At 43.2% G+C, this 11,406-nt stretch overlaps 1 long non-coding RNA gene across 1 annotated transcript; it reads right to left on the bottom strand.

Moving 5' to 3' along the window:
• Positions 1 to 5,176: 5,176 nt before the first annotated feature.
• LOC142767022 (uncharacterized) lies at positions 5,177 to 9,456 on the bottom strand. Its single transcript, XR_012884715.1, has 2 exons — positions 9,206 to 9,456; positions 5,177 to 5,675 (listed from the first exon to the last, which is right to left on the bottom strand). It is a non-coding gene; the product is annotated as an uncharacterized LOC142767022 (long non-coding RNA).
• Between the last annotated feature and the right edge of the window lie 1,950 nt (positions 9,457 to 11,406).

Below are 11,406 nucleotides of genomic sequence, written 5' to 3'. Positions count from 1 at the left end.
AACGACCAGCGGTTATCCTGTCTACGCGCTACATGCCCGGCCCATGTCCATTTCTTCTTTTTGATTTCAGCTATGATATCCTTAACCCCCGTTTGTTCCCTAATCCACTCTGCTCTCTTCATGTCCCTTAAGGTTACACCTACCATTTTTCTTTCCATTGTTCGCTGCGTCGTCCTCAATGTAAGCTGAATCCTCTTTGTAAGTCTCCAGGTTTCTGCTCCGTAGCGAAGTACCGGCAAGATACAGCTGTTATATACGTTTCTCTTGAGGGATAGTGGCAATCTACCTGTCATAATTTGAGAGTGCTTGCCAAATGTGCTCCACCCCATTCTTATTCTTCTAGTTACTTTAATCTCGTGGTTCGGCTCCGCGGTTACTACCTGCCCAAAGTAGACATAGTCTTTTACAACTTCAAGTGGACTATTACTAATCTCGAAGCGCTGCACTTTTTCGAGGTTGTTGTACATTACTTTTGATTTCTGCGGATTCATTTTAAGACACACCTTTCTGCTCTCCTTGTCTAACTCTGTAATCATGAGTTGCAATTCGTCCCCCGAGTTACTCAGCAATGCATTGTCATCGGCGAAGCGCAGGTTACTAAGGTACTCTCCAATAACTCTTATCCCTAACTGTTCCCATTCTAGGCTTCTGAAAACCTCCTGTAAGCACGCGGTAAATAGCATTGGGGAGATTGTGTCCCCCCTGCCTTACACCCTTGATTGGTATTCTGTTGCTTTCTTTATGAAGCACTATGGTAGCAGTTGATCCCCTGTAGATTTCTTCCAGCATGTTTATATATACTCCATCGACGCTCTGATTCTGCAGTGTCTGCATGACGGCTGATATTTCTACTGAATCAAACGCCTTCTCGTAATCTATGAAGGCTATGTATAGTGGTAGATAGAAATAAATGATAGATAGAAATGAGTAGATAGAAATCAATAAAAAAAGAAAACAAAAATGTTCCACCGCAGGGCGTCGACGCTACTTCTCGCTCCGCAAGGCGCAGCACGAAACTGCAAGGCCACGAAAATGAAACTGGTAGTTTGACTAACTCGTTTACGCCAAGCTCATTATAAACACTAATTACCATATGCGTTCATCGGAGCTAAGCAACTTCATGGTGTTTTCGTCATTCAGAAGCAAGCTGTCGGTAATATTGCGAGACAGCGCGCTCTTAGGGTTGTCACCTCCCGGGCTACGATTCACGCATGTCTCAGCAGGGTGTCGTCTCGAGAGCCTGCGCTCACCTCATTCGGGTTCCTTTAATGTGTTCCCTTCCACCATGCTTCCCCCGCAAGTTCCCTTTCAAGTTAGAGTGGTTAAGGAGAGCACGAAGGTCACTTCACTCGCCGACGCAGCCGCGTTTGTGAAAGAAGTGCACAGCTCCCACACGAACAAAAAAAAAAAAGAAGTCGAGCTGGGACAGTGCTCGTCCTGTGTGTGCTCGCTTTGGGCGAGTTTTTAGTTGAGGTGCCTGCTGCAAGTATCAAGCTGCTTGCCGTTCTTCGTGTAACCTTACAGTTTGTTCCTGTAGCATTCATTCCTTTTCCCTTGGGGAGAAACAGTGCATAATACACGTTCAACTACATCTTTGAAATACATTTCTTTTTGCCGCTCTACCGATTCTAAGACAGACGGATCAGTCGCGCTTTTCTTTTTTTTTCCATTTCTTCCAACAGTACAGGTGGTGATGAACGCGTTTGAGGTGGCAGCTTTTTTATTTGCGCTATAAAACGTTTATGCGCCACATTTATGTTTCACGTGCTTCCTTTACTACCGAGAAAAGTTAGCTCGTAATAGATGCATTGTGGAAAATCGTTCAGGTATATGTCATTTCAATGTGGCTGCATAATACTTACTGCAAATTCAAGAAATACATGAATATTTTTCTAGCTGCCTATATAGTTATGATCACTTATATATACCCCAATATCACATTATTCAGACAAGGGTATCTCTGTCTACTGAGAAAATTATGTACAATGACTCCTTAACGTAACGCCATTTCTTTTTCGAAATTATGATGCGAGTAGGAAGCCTTGTATACAGATCCAAATTCAAAATGTGGAACACCCCCCCCCCCCCTTCTTTCTCCAAACGCTGACGAAAGCCATGTGGTACCAGTACATGTGCTGCGGTTTCTTCAAACCAAATCACGCCACTAAGGCGTCTGTAAGGGCGCAAGGGTGCTGAAGTATGCTACTGGGCGTGAACAGTCCCTTTATTTGACTCGAAGAATAGCGTAAGGTACATGTTTCTTTACGCAAGGCAAATCATCTCTGGAGCGTCGTCAGATCTGCTAATATAACGTTAAGAAATACGGCATGAAACTGACAAGGATGACCGACCAACCATTTTTCAACTCACCCCTACCCTCCTCGGCCGGGCCCCAAGAAAAAAAAGAAACTCGGCCTTCATTCTCACTTCCTGTAGGCGCAGAACCACTATTCACTGTCTCGAGGTGAAGCGATAGATCAATGTGTCAGCGTATCTTATATATGTCAGACGGTACAACAAAAACACAGTAATCACATAAATGCGCTGCTCGAGCCGAGCAAAACAAAGCAATTGAGCCCTGTACAGATAGCAAGGTGTCCTCGCAAGGGGTTGCACAAGTAAGCTCCACGAGAGTAAAACTACAGTCGTAGACGTCTTCGCTGCTTGCTTATCCACCATCAGTTCTTTAGGTGTAGCCTACGATGATGATGACGGTGTTCCTCTCAGAATTCTGGCACTCAATCATCGAGGGGCACAGGCCAAGAAGCTGGTTGAGCACGCCGAAATACTGCCATTGTCAAATTGTCGTTTTGCCCTTGGACGCTGTTCGCGCAGAAAAACAAAAAAACTGCGTAACGTACGCCATTTATACCTAGTTAAAACACTCATGCATACCAAGCAAAGGAAAAGCAAGTTTGAAATTTGGTATTTCTGCTCTTTATAAGCCATATATGCCCAGTGTCCTACTTGTAGGTTGCTAAAAGTTTTCAGTGCAGCTCGAATGTTTTTTTCCTGTAAAAAGGTAGCGCCACCGAAGATGTGCCTGCGATGCCCTGTCTTTCCTCGTCACTAGCAAGTCTACCCTCTTAAAAATCCTGGGTTGGAGGATGCTGAAATCATCGGTGAATGTGGGGGAAATAACAGTGAGTATGGTGGAAATATTAGTGGATCTGGTGGTAACTTTAGTGGGCATAATGGCTGATGACGGCGAGAGAAGAAAAAAATGATAGCAAATGGTGGCGGTGGTGGCGAGCCAATGGTGGCGACGGCGCAAAACGCCAGCTGATGACGGCTAGAGGGAAAAAATTGGTGGCAGAATGCGGTGGTGGTGGATGAACCAATGGTGGCGGCGGTGTAAAACGCCAGCTGATGGTGGTGAGGCAAGACGTGTTTGGTGAAAGGCTTGGTGAGTAAGGTGAATGACGGTGGAGTGATGGATGATTGGTGCTGGATAGTGGTATGATGAAAAAGCGCATGACAGTGTGTGAAATTACTTATTTCTAGCATTTATTTCTTGTATGCGCAGACATATATGTTTATGGTCGAAAGAAACCAACGCTGCTCATTACGCTTTCTAGCACGTTTATTTTTTCCATTCCAGTTGGTCGACAATGCTTCAATTTTTGTGGAGCGTAGAATACGCGGCCGTGAAAATGTTTAGATTTCGCGCATGTAATTACATTATTTTGACATCCGTGACGTGTTTCTTTGTTTTGATGTTTAGAAGACTAGAGGTGTCACTGTGAACGGTGACAATAATTGTTTTACATCGGCGCGCAGTTGTCGAGAAATAAATTAGCTCCAGTTCGCAATTGCCCCTTTCAATGTTAGAGCAGAACACAGCGGTTACTTCATGTCACTACGCTAGAAACGCAACCCTGACAATTCCGGCACAGTCTATTGCTTGAGCCGTTTGCTTGAGCCGATTGATATGTGACGTTAAACGCCAAATATCAATCAATCTATTAGTTAAACTGCTCTTTATAGACTGCAATGGTCACAGAGTGTATCATTCTATAAGGTTCCTGTGTGAGCCACTGACCGTCCTGCGCGTCACAGAACAAAAAGAGCATTCGTGGGTGGAACAGTTAGTTATCTAGAAAACGTTTTACAGTGCTCAGTCACGATTTCGGTTTCAGAGTGCGCTAAACGAGTGAGGTGGGACGTAACGTGGTTTTCATGCGAACATAGCTGGCGACATGAACACAAAACTACATTGACGTGGTCACCGCACAGACAACTTTCTTCAATGAAGGCTTTCTGGGTGCAGTGATAATTGTCTCTGAGATGTAAATATGAATGACCCATAAAAATGCGCAGCCAAAGCAAGGACATCAGCCTTTGTGCTCCCATGCAAGTCTGCCCCCTCTTCATTTAAAGAAGTCTGCTAGGAGAGCACCAACACAAACTTATTTACGTGCACTATAAAAATTTTACACCCATAAGGGTGTATTTGTTTTGTCCCATGGGCAACACCCTTTTAGGGTGTCTAGGAACACCCTAAACAATAAGGTGTTTAGAAACACCCAAAAACCGTAGGTTGTAAAGAAACGTTACACCCTACTTTATTGGTGCTTATGAACACCCCTTAATAATGGGTGTTGGATGAAGCTACACGCATCCGAGTGGGGTGTAACACTAAAAGACCCCTTGAAACGATGGCAGTTATATGAAAAAGCATACTTGATCAAATGAAGCGGGATTAACGGGACAACAAAAGCAGACACAGGAGGTGACGCTTATTCTTGTGTGTTGAGGAGAGCCGTTCATAGCACTTCATTCCCTCAAATATGCATCACCAACTGGCCCAAGCTTCAATTTTTCTCAGGGAGAAGCATATATGAACCTTCTCTGCGGCTGACAGGGAAGAAGGCAGATACTGGTGTCACCCACTGCACTTATACCTGCATGCATGCAGCTGATAAAATAAGGTGCCATGGTCTTGAATGAGCTGCATTAGACAAGTGTATATATATGTGCACGTAGACTGGGCCGAAAACGACGAAGTAAGACGCGGAAGGAACTTACACACACACGCGCACGCACACACACACACACACACACACACACACACACACACACACACGCACCACACCACAGTAGTGCAAGCAGTAACCTGTAGCGTAAGGTTCAACCAAACATAACGCCGAAGCAAAAGAAAACAATTAAGCCCATATGTTAACATCTGCCTTTATTATAGAAAAACTGCAAGTCTGACAAACAGGACTCTGATGGCATTCTGCGACATTTTGAAATATCACACGTGACCAAGTTTTTTTCTCTCCGTACTAGAAACTCATTGTTTTCAATACAATAAATATCCACAACTTTCAGAAACATTTGCGCTAGTCGGGCAAACGACTGAGATGTGTGGCGTTGACACCTATACAATAGAAAAAAAACACGTAGAAAGATTAAGCGGGTTTCTGGACTCACATTTACAACCCATTACAACACGCGGTATAAATTCTGATATTAAAAAAAGAAAAAAATCGACAAGGTAGTGTAATTAGGGTTGTATTATTGCAATGTCAGTGTTGGTATACTTATGACTGCCAAACCACAGCTTGTCACTGCTGCTTGCACAATCATCTTCAGCTACTGAGATGACTGGTGCCTTCGACAGAAGTGGGGCGAAGCTGTTCTTTCTGTACAGGAAATTAAATCCCGGAAACCTAAAATAAATACACAAAGAAGAATGACCGACATTTCACAAAAAGTGCAACATACAGTATGCACCCTGCATAACTAACTGCTTTCTTATGTGTTATGTGTAAGTATAAATTTAGTGCATAGCAAGCATAATCAGTGGCATCGGGCTCCACTGCAGTGAGAAATGCTAGAAAAGGTATGCTGAGCAATAAACGCCATAAAAAGCGCACTGTGGTAGAATATTATACCTTTCATGCCGTAGATATGAACCTTACTTTGCCCTTTCAGCTTGCTCGCACAGGCAAATAAAAGGGTGCTGCTCCAAGTTGATAATGTTCCATTAGCTGCATGCATCGACCAATCTAAGTGAATGTCAAGTTCTATGCTTAAGTATGCATCAACACAGCTGCATGTGTATTTCTGTAGATCTACCATGGTACTCATTTGATTAGTTTATTAAAAGGAATACAGTACGATGCGCAACAACATATATATATTTTATCTGCATTGCACAAAAGCACCATTCCACTGAGCATACATGACGGTATGCGCATTGAGAAGGTATTCAGTGCAGGTAACTTGTAAAATTAGGTACTGCACAGTTACGTAATAAAATGTGAATGATACTATTGTACTAGAATTGGCTATTGGGTCATTCCACGTCAGACGTCTCAGCCAATTTGGCGACCACCTCAATTGTATTTGAAAAAAAAACGCGCTGATTTTACTGCATTAAGAAAGGTAACTGCTAGGATATTTCACAGACAAATAATTTTTGGTCACGTGGCTGCCTACTGAACTTCCCGGAATCTCTTCTGGATGATTGTGAAAAAAAATATTTCATAAGTATCTCTCCTTCCGTGCGAAATTTGGTCTACAAGTTAAGTGAAGAACTTGCGTAAAGTGTTTGAAGCTCAGTAATATTATTACCATTTTGCGACCACATACGCCTCAAATAATTTAGCCGAAATGTGTTATATCTGCATTTTTCTATATCGATACTGCACTTTGAATGAATATCTGAGAAGTGAATACTTAATGCACATAAGGTATATTTGAAGGAAAAAATATTTTAGACCTCTCAAGCTGTCAAACTTTACGAGAAAAAATCGCAAATTTCACAAAATAGTTGTTTTACCTTTAATGAGACGCAACTTGCACCATATGGTGGTTGAATTAAAATAGACATTGTACCTAAATCGAAACCAAATAAGCAGTTCTTTTCATGTGCTAAATTTTGTCATAGCAATTTATGTTTTGAGAAACAAATCACAGCATACCCACGGAGTGAATGATGATGAGTGGGGCGTAGCGTTCGTCCGTCCGGACGCACAAACGAATGGACAGACAGTCTGACGCCAGTATGGATGGACAGATTGATGGACGGACTCACGGACAGACCGAGACACGGAAGCCCGGACGGATGGATGCACAGACGTACGGACGAAAGCACAAATGTACGGACGAACGATTCGCCCCATGAATCATCATTTTTTCCGTGTATATGCTGTGAAAACCACTAACGCTATATATTGTGCAAATCATCAAGTGGCTACATAATAGTTGTACGACTACAGTGGAGGGAACGACCTACGGCCTCAAGAGCTTTGCCCCTAAATGATTTTTGAAGTTCCAAGTTTCCCACTTGCCATTTGGTCATACGGCAGCCGACACCTCGAAGTTCCCCATAGCCGCTGATGGGAAAATTCAAAAAGTATTTTATTCCTTGAAATAAACTTGTAACGATGAAACTTGTCACATACAAAGAACGGTTTATTTGCTTTCAATTTAGGTAAAAGATGATTTTTAATTGGACCACCACATGGTGCGAATTGCGTCTCAATACGGACAAAAATGACAATTCTGTGAATTGAGTGATCTTTTCTCGTAGAGGTTAACAGCTTAAGATGTCGTAAATAATTTTTCATCAAAATATCTTTTCTGTGAAGTAAGTAGTTACAGCTCAGATATTCATACGAAGTGCAGTATCGCAATGAGAAAATGCAAACATCACACTTTGGCTAAATTCTTGCTGACGTATGTGGCCGAAATTCTGTATTAATATTCCCGAGTTTCAAACACCTTACATAAGCCCCATTACTTAACATGTACCAAACTTGGTATAAAAAAAGAAGCGGTACTTGTTAAATATTTGTTTTTTCACAAACAACACTCAAACAACATTCTGGAAAGTTTGAAAGGCAACCACGTGACCAAAAACTTTTTTTCATCGAAATATTCAAGCAGTTCACTGTTTTCAGTGCATTAAATCAGCACAATTTTTTTTCAAACACATTTGCCATAGTCGCAAAATTGGCTGGGAAATTTCGAATAAAGTGACCCTATTACCTTCACTCAATGACCATTGCATACTGCTAAATTAGGGCAATTTGTTTCGATCATGCTGGCAGGCTGAGAAAGAATAACTCCTTCTCGATGCAGCGTAGGCTGTTCAGTGGCTGTGCGTGTTGTGTTACCAGATAAATATGCTGCCCAGTCTTACATTTTGGCTGCAACACATGCTTAGATACCGTGCAGCATGTATAACATTAAGGTGTTTTTGTGCAACAAAGAACTAATAATACGCTTCACATAGCGAAAATACGTTTAACATCTGAAATACTTAGTGAAGTTAAACGCCAAAGCGAGCCGATGGCAATACAACTCTCAATAACAAGGATATATTGAAAGTTACACATGATGGAAATCATCTGAATAAAATGTGCTCGAACGTTATCAGTCATGTTCAAACAAGCGTTTGCGCTATTCAAGTAGGCAATTCGACCACACACACAGACGAAAGGTCTGTTAAAGCAAAAGTCCAGCTTCAGTGCTCGATCCGCTACACAGGCACGGCTGTCGGCAGTGTCACGCTACGCTGCGGCTGAACGAAAATACCGGTGAAGACAAATTTAACGAAATTGAATCTATTAGCAAGTAGGCAAACTTCGCGAGGCGCACCTCACGCGAAGCAATATGCTGTGTTGTCACCCGATGCATCAACCAGAGTTAACACGGTAGTGTTACCGCACAAAACGAAAAAGAACCGAAACGAACGACATGGACACCACGCCCTTGTTTTCCGTTCTCGGTCTTTTTGTGCAATAAGAAAAAAAAGAGTAAATGAACTATCAACATGCCCAAGCATATGCGTCTTAGATACGGTTGATGCTTAGAGCTAACAGGCGCCGTCCCCTCACATGTATTAATTAGTAAACTAAAATTATTGTGCATAACGAGCGGGGCCCGTTTAAAACGGCTGGGCTGCCAACAAAGGGCACCGCAAAAATCTGTTCAATTTCTTCGCTGAACCTCAGCGGCGCACCCTCACTCTGATTTGTACTTCAAACAATCTAAACAAACAAACAAAAATCCTGCCCACATTCACACTTCGCCATCATCCCCGTGAAACAGTTCGGACAAATATTCTCGCTATGTAACCAAATGCTGATTTGTCATGAACTAGTTGAAAACAAAATTGCTTGAAGGCGTTATTATCGTGCTCACGCAAATAACAAAGCGCTGAACGGAACAACGTGAGAGCGGTACTCACTATTTCACTTCGAGTGCTCTACAATATGAATCCACAGGTCCAGTCTTCAGGATGGTGCACCTTCGCAATAATCAGCACTGACAGAACACACAGGTAGAGAACAGCGCGCAGGCACATTTCAAACTAAACACCGACTAATAAACTCTACCGGTCGAGAAGCCACGCGCACCACACACACACACACACGGGAGGGTTTTTTGCCAGCGCACGCGGTGACATGTAAGACGATGTCGGTTCCTTCCCCGCGCTGTGCGCCCTGCGCGCAGCAATACTGGGCAGTCACGGAGGAAGGCGGGCCGCCAAGGTTGTCTAGGCGACGAGACTTGATGGCGCCTTGTGGCGCTCTCAGACCGGCTAGATGCGGTTTACCGCTGGCTACGGCCGTCTGCTGATAACGCGGGCGCTGCTTTTTTTTTTTGCGGCAGTGATTTGTTGCGTTGAAATTGTTCTTCAACAGTGCATCTGAATCGCAGTGAACATTGTGATGGGGCAGTGCTTCCAGCACGAGCTACTAGTCAGAACGCGCATTTGTAATATTCAGCAGCAATATTTAGCGCACCTTCATCGACCTAATGTAGAGCGTAGAAACTCCTGACCTTGTCCTGTAACACTGTCGAGGCTTCAAAAATGAACGTCGAACTCTCCAATGTGTCTTTAGAAGACTGAATGGTCGTATTTTCACTCATGATATCTTGGGTGTGTGGTCTTCTAGTATATCTGCCCAGAGAACTACAATGGCCATTCTACGGTTCTGTAGGGCAACATCACTGAGCGGCACACTGAGACTGTTAACTCTGCACTGTAAGTGTGGTGCACAATGTCTATATCCTCCTCTCCCTGTCTCTCTTTTACTCGCTCACTCCCCTCTTCTCTTGTGTAGGGCACAAAACTGAACTTCGTTCAGCTAACCTCCCCCTCCCTTTTTTCTTATATATATTTCTCTCTCTCACTTGATGTTCAGTGGTGGCAGCACCCTTAGGCGTTCGTGCACAAATGTCGACGTCTGGCCACAGTTGTGCTCTATCTCGAAGACAATGACTGGCGACCAGCATACATTTTCCGGGAACACTATTGCACACACCGAATCATCGCGCAGATGACACAATAACCACAGGCGTTTCAAAACCGGGAAAGCGAAGCCTGATCTATTTTTCCTAAATTTTTTTCTGAACACCCAGTCTGCTACAGTGAAGGGTACAGAATTTACTGGTCAGCAACCACTGTGTGGATGTGCCGTCGTGTTAGCCAGCAGCGCCCTGCAGGTGGGGACGCTTCAGCGAGGTTACATCACTTTAGTCTTGCTTCGCCACGTGTATTGCAATTACTTGGGGCTTGGGTTACATCGTGATCAACTTCGAAAACGCGAGAGGCAGAGTTCTGAGCTTGAGCCACGAATACGCGAATTTCTTTTTTAATTTAAAGTACTGCAGTGTGCAATTTGACACAAAGCATAAGGAGTATGTATTTTAGTGCAAACAACAAAAAAGCGGAAAACTAAAAAGTGCTACAAATAGATGATGACATCATCTGGTGATTCAATTGTTTAGAGGAATAATTACGAAGTGCGAGTAGAGATGCTGTTTGGAACACGGAAAAAGGAGGACTCAAGAATTATAAAACAGATTGAGGCCTTGAAAGACTAGGCAGGTTTTGAACGAACTTTTCATGAGTCGATGCACGAAGCAAATCATCAAGCTTCTAGATTCCAATAGCGAATTCAAAAGCAGTAATGTGGAAAGGAGTAATGTTTAGTTTGTGGGTTACTCTTGTAGCACGTGCGACCTTTTAAAGGTCGTGTTGTTATGTAGAAGTTCTTAGCTTCTGTCGTATTTTCCTTAGGCACAGACTTAAGCTAATAGAGAAAATGATTGCTGCAGTTTAGCTTGCGCATTTGCCTATTGTACCTTATGAGGTGGATCAAATCTCGTCTGTGCCAAAGATACGTCGGGTTGTCTTTTGCAGAATTCGAGGGATGAATTGCATCACACAGGTGCACACCAAGTTCTGTGTATATTTGTTCTGCGTATAGGCACTTACTCCTATAGACAAGGTTACCTCTGGCGTTGCATAAGTGGTTGCCAGACTGGGAGTGTCAGTGTTGCCAGATTGCCGCTAAATTTGACTGCAATTTTTTTGTAGTTGTGGCTTCTCCGTGAAAATGTGGTGCCATCCACGGCGTTTTGATTAACGGAATGAACCGC

This window comes from Rhipicephalus microplus, chromosome 7 (assembly GCF_043290135.1).
Source record: "Rhipicephalus microplus isolate Deutch F79 chromosome 7, USDA_Rmic, whole genome shotgun sequence".
Lineage (NCBI taxonomy): Eukaryota > Metazoa > Arthropoda > Arachnida > Ixodida > Ixodidae > Rhipicephalus > Rhipicephalus microplus.
The sequence above is the reverse complement of the archived record's forward strand: the minus strand, read 5'-3'. Positions and strand labels throughout refer to the sequence as shown.